The 5,579-nt window shown below is 58.4% G+C and overlaps 2 non-coding genes and 1 pseudogene across 2 annotated transcripts; all 3 read left to right on the forward strand.

Annotated features, from left to right (window-relative positions):
- The first annotated feature begins 751 nt into the window (after positions 1-751).
- On the forward strand, positions 752-2,669 carry LOC147870484 (small subunit ribosomal RNA). Its single transcript, XR_015533397.1, has one exon. It is a non-coding gene; the product is annotated as a small subunit ribosomal RNA (ribosomal RNA).
- Positions 2,670-3,493: 824 nt separating this feature from the next.
- Positions 3,494-3,649, forward strand: LOC147870485 (5.8S ribosomal RNA). Its single transcript, XR_015533394.1, has one exon. It is a non-coding gene; the product is annotated as a 5.8S ribosomal RNA (ribosomal RNA).
- A 501-nt stretch (positions 3,650-4,150) lies between these two features.
- LOC147870486 (large subunit ribosomal RNA) overlaps positions 4,151-5,579 on the forward strand; it is a 4,225-nt pseudogene continuing 2,796 nt past the window's right edge.

Here is a 5,579-nt window from a genome sequence, read left to right on the forward strand (position 1 = left end):
ACCGGGTTCGTCCACCTTCCCGGCAAGCAACAGGGGAACGATTTTACGAAAAAGGCCGGCTTCGTTCCCCTTTCCGGCAAGCAACAGGAGGACGATTTGACGATAAAGACCGGGTTCGTCCTCCTTCCCGGCAAGCAACAGGGGAACGATTTTACGAAAAAGGCCGGCTTCGTTCCCCTTCCCGGCAACCAGCAGGTGGACGATTTGACGATAAAGACCGGGTTCGTCCACCTTCCCGGCAAGCAACAGGGGAACGATTTTACGAAAAAGACCGGCTTTGTTCCCCTTCCCGGCAAGCAGCAGGTGGACGATTTTACGAGAGAGACCGGGTTCGTCCACCTTCCCGGCAAGCAACAGGGGAACGATTTTACGAAAAAGGCCGGCTTCGTTCCCCTTCCCGGCAAACCCTTCGCCACCGCGATGCCGCGGCCCTCTGTCCCCCGGACACGGTCTATAGGCGGCGTATCGTGGACACACTGCAACCGACTCACTCGTAGTCCGGGCGCGTGCTAGACTCGCGATGCCAAACGGCGCTTCGGCGCTTATGCATGTCGAGTGAAGAGAGGGAAGGGTGCCCTAATGGCACCACGGTTCTGGGGGCGCTCACGTGGCGTCCCCCTAACGGCACGAAGTGGCCCCTGCTCGCAGGGGCGCACGGAGTGCGAGCGTTGAAGTATGAACTGGACCCCCTCGCCGGACCCATCCGGGACCGCGTGGAGGGGGAGGAACGAGCTCCAAGTGAGTCTTCGGTTCCCTGGTTGATCCTGCCAGTAGTCATATGCTTGTCTCAAAGATTAAGCCATGCATGTCTCAGTGCAAGCCAAATTAAGGTGAAACCGCGAATGGCTCATTAAATCAGTTATGGTTCCTTAGATGGTGGACAGTTACTTGGATAACTGTGGTAATTCTAGAGCTAATACATGCAACCGAGTCCCGACCGGAGACGGTCGGGACGCTTTTATTAGATCAAAACCAATCGGTCGCTCACGCGGCCGTTTGCCTTGGTGACTCTGAATAAATGGAGGCGGATCGCACGGTCTACGAACCGGCGACGCATCTTTCAAATGTCTGCCTTATCAACTGTCGATGGTAGGCTCTGCGCCTACCATGGTTGTAACGGGTAACGGGGAATCAGGGTTCGATTCCGGAGAGGGAGCCTGAGAAACGGCTACCACATCCAAGGAAGGCAGCAGGCGCGCAAATTACCCACTCCCGGCACGGGGAGGTAGTGACGAAAAATAACGATACGGGACTCATCCGAGGCCCCGTAATCGGAATGAGTACACTCTAAAGACTTTAACGAGTATCCATTGGAGGGCAAGTCTGGTGCCAGCAGCCGCGGTAATTCCAGCTCCAATAGCGTATATTAAAGCTGTTGCGGTTAAAAAGCTCGTAGTCGGACTTGTGTCCCACGCTGCCGGTTCACCGCCCGTCGGTGTCTAACTGGCACGCACGTGCGGACGTCCTGCCGGTGGCCCGAGCCGGCGCCCGCGGGCGATGGGGGCGGCGACGCTCCCACGCCTCGGGTCGTCTCGGGGAGGGCCTACACAATCCCGTCGCGGTGCTCTTGACCGAGTGTCACGATGGGCCGGCACTTTTACTTTGAACAAATTAGAGTGCTTAAAGCAGGCAGCAGCCGCCTGAATACCGAGTGCATGGAATAATGGAATAGGACCTCGGTTCTATTTTGTTGGTTTTCGGAAGCCCCGAGGTAATGATCAAAAGGGACAGACGGGGGCATTCGTATTGCGACGTTAGAGGTGAAATTCTTGGATCGTCGCAAGACGGACAGAAGCGAAAGCATTTGCCAAGAATGTTTTCTCTGATCAAGAACGAAAGTTAGAGGTTCGAAGGCGATCAGATACCGCCCTAGTTCTAACCATAAACGATGCCAGCCAGCAATCCGCCGAAGTTCCTCCGATGACTCGGCGGGCGGCTTCCGGGAAACCAAAGCTTTTGGGTTCCGGGGGAAGTATGGTTGCAAAGCTGAAACTTAAAGGAATTGACGGAAGGGCACCACCAGGAGTGGAGCCTGCGGCTTAATTTGACTCAACACGGGAAACCTCACCAGGCCCAGACACCGGGAGGATTGACAGATTGAGAGCTCTTTCTTGATTCGGTGGGTGGTGGTGCATGGCCGTTCTTAGTTGGTGGAGCGATTTGTCTGGTTAATTCCGATAACGAACGAGACTCTAGCCTGCTAAATAGTCGCATCCGGTATCCTCTGTGCTACCGGCGACTCCTAATCTTCTTAGAGGGACAGGCGGCTTCTAGCCGCACGAGATTGAGCAATAACAGGTCTGTGATGCCCTTAGATGTTCTGGGCCGCACGCGCGCTACACTGAAGGAATCAGCGTGTCCTCCCTGGCCGAAAGGTCCGGGTAACCCGCTGAACCTCCTTCGTGCTAGGGATTGGGGCTTGCAATTGTTCCCCATGAACGAGGAATTCCCAGTAAGCGCGAGTCATAAGCTCGCGTTGATTACGTCCCTGCCCTTTGTACACACCGCCCGTCGCTACTACCGATTGAATGATTTAGTGAGGTCTTCGGACCGGTGGGCGCGGGGTTTCGGCCCTTCGATTCCACCGGGAAGATGCCCGAACTTGATCATTTAGAGGAAGTAAAAGTCGTAACAAGGTTTCCGTAGGTGAACCTGCGGAAGGATCATTAACGGCACCGAGAGTGACCGAACAGAGAAGGAAGGCATTAAGAAACCGAGTACGGTTGCTGGCTCTGGGGGAGTGCGTAATCTCGCTTGCGAGTGGACCGCCTTCTCGTGGAAGTACCCGTGTCTGGTCATTCATGATAATACAACCTCTACTGATGACTGAAAAATAGATGACGTCAACCTGAGGGGGGACCGGTCGGCGAAAGTCGCACCGACTCCCCCCGCATGAGGGGGAAGACGCATCATAATATGTGACCACTACTGATGACTGAAAAATAGATGACGTCAACCTGAGGGGGGACCGGTCGGCGAAAGTCGCACCGTCTCCCCCCGAATGAGGGGAAGACGCATCAAAAATTAATAAAAGGAAGGCATTAAGAATGAACCAGATGAACGGGGCTCTGCGGAAGGCGTAATCTCGCCTGTGATTGGACCGGCTCTTCCTGGCAGCGGCCGGATCTCGGAGATAACGTCGTCGGCCTGAGGTGTCCAGGTCGGCGAAGTAATCCCCCGGAGGGGGACGGCAAGACCGTCCCGCCTCGAGGTGGGAAGTAGGAGCGAAAGATGGTGAGTGGGTGCCGGCGGCACGCGGGCTCCGAGGATCCTCAGGGATCCAAGGACAACCCGCGCGACCGCGAGCACTGGGCTTAAAGCCACTTTATCTGCCCACGCAAGGCCGTTTCGGCGGCGCTTGAACGAGAGGGGAGCGCGGTCTGACCGTGCCGCTGTTCTGGGGGCAGCTCCCCCTCGAAAAATAACAACTACCTGTCCTACGGGACTAGCAGTAGCATCCTACCCGAAGCTCTGCTCGAATCTAGAGAAAAACAACCCTGAGCGGTGGATCACTCGGCTCGTGGGTCGATGAAGAACGCAGCTAATTGCGCGTCGACATGTGAACTGCAGGACACATGAACATCGACGTTTCGAACGCACATTGCGGTCCTTGGATTTCCAATCCCGGACCACGCCTGGCTGAGGGTCGGCTACATGAAACCCGTGGGCCCGCGCGGTCTTTAAGATAATAAGGGAAAGAAAGAAAGAAAGAGAAAGAAATAAAGGCACGCGAGCGGCCCTACGCTGGGGGGTCTGACGAGCCTGCACCTCGCACCGCCGGCGTCGCTCCGAGCAATCGGTGGCGGCGTCGGCGACTGCGAGGAGGTTAAGGGGAGTCAGTCGCCCTTGAAGGCTTCACAGGGTTCGGTGGAGCGAGCGGATAGACTTAGCTCGCCCTCCTCTCCTCGGCGACGGGGCCCATCCTTCCCCGATCGCGTCTGAGAAGAACTGACGCCCGGCTTGATGTGATGGGAGACAGGCAAACTCCCGAGACAGAGAGAGAGACACACACTTGCCGGGCGGGAGCGAAAGATATGACCACAATAAATAATGACCACAAAAAAAACAAAACAAAAAGAAATCAGTTCAATGAGAGAGGCTAAGCTTCCGACCGCTCACATCGGCCCGTCGGTACAAAAAACCATCTTTCCGACCTCAGATCAGGCGAGACTACCCGCTGAATTTAAGCATATTACTAGGCGGAGGAAAAGAAACTAACAAGGATTCCCCCAGTAGCTGCGAGCGAACAGGGAAGAGCCCAGCACGGAATCCCGCGCGGAGACGTGCAGGGAGATGTCGTGTGTGGGAGGTCCCACTCTCCCGGGGCGCGGTCCAGCGAGTCCAAGTCTCCCTTGAATGGGGCCATCGCCCGCAGAGGGTGCCAGGCCCGTAGGACCGCGGCCGCTCCCGGGTGGGGACTCTCCTCAGAGTCGTGTTCCTTGAGAGTGGAGCACTAAGAGGGTGGTAAACTCCATCTAAGGCTAAATATGACCACGAGACCGATAGCGAACAAGTACCGTGAGGGAAAGTTGAAAAGAACTTTGAAGAGAGAGTTCAATAGTACGTGAAACCGTTCAGGGGTAAACGGGAGAGACCCGGAAGACCGATTGGGGAGATTCAGCCCCGTCCGCGCAGTGCCGGCCCCCGGGCGGGTGCTCCCGGATGTTCCCGGCCGCCGGTCGCGCCGCGAGGCGCGCGCCGGTGCGAGTCGGGCCCACCGGCCGCTCGGGGTCTAAAGCCGCGGCCGCGGCGGGGTGCATTTCCTGCCCCTAGTAGGACGTCGGGACCCGTTGGAGGAGCAGGTCCCTCGCGGACCATTGCGGCCTAAGGCCCGGGACAGAGACCGGGGTGGCTTCCGCCGAGGCGCGGGACAAGGGCCGCCCCGGACCCCGGTACATAGCCTGGCCGCCCTCCGACGGTCTGTTTTTTCGTGGTAGCTGGCCCGCTGCCCCCGCCCTCCGCCCGCGAGGGAGGTAAGGGCGGGACGCGAGCGTCCGGTCCGCCGGGGCAAGCTCTCCGGCCGAGGCCGCGGTGCCGTGGCTCTCGCCACGTCCCCGGCCCCCGGCAGGCTGCTGGCCCCCGGAGCCCTCGGACAGCTTTTGGCCGCTCCCGTCTCCGGCGCTTCAGCTTCGGGTGCTCTCCCGACCCGTCTTGAAACACGGACCAAGGAGTCTAACATGTGCGCGAGTCACTGGGACTCATACTAAACCCAGAGGCGCAGTGAAAGCGTGGGGCGCGCCCGGTACGCCGGGCCGCCTCTAAGGGAGGACGGCCGGTCGTGCCTCTCACGGGGTGCGGCCGGCAAGCACTCCCGGGGCGCCTCGGCCCAGGCCGCAGGCGCACCCGGAGCGCACACGTTGGGACCCGAAAGATGGTGAACTATGCCCGGCCAGGACGAAGTCAGGGGAAACCCTGATGGAGGTCCGCAGCGATTCTGACGTGCAAATCGATCGTCAGAGCTGGGTATAGGGGCGAAAGACTAATCGAACCATCTAGTAGCTGGTTCCCTCCGAAGTTTCCCTCAGGATAGCTGGCGCCGAGTTGGAATGGGACCAGTCTCATCCGGTAAAGCGAATGAT

The sequence above is a fragment of the Zootermopsis nevadensis genome, unplaced genomic scaffold (genome assembly GCF_977971745.1).
Source record: "Zootermopsis nevadensis isolate Lab colony 2312 unplaced genomic scaffold, Znev_1.0 Znev_ptg000245l, whole genome shotgun sequence".
NCBI lineage: Eukaryota > Metazoa > Arthropoda > Insecta > Blattodea > Termopsidae > Zootermopsis > Zootermopsis nevadensis.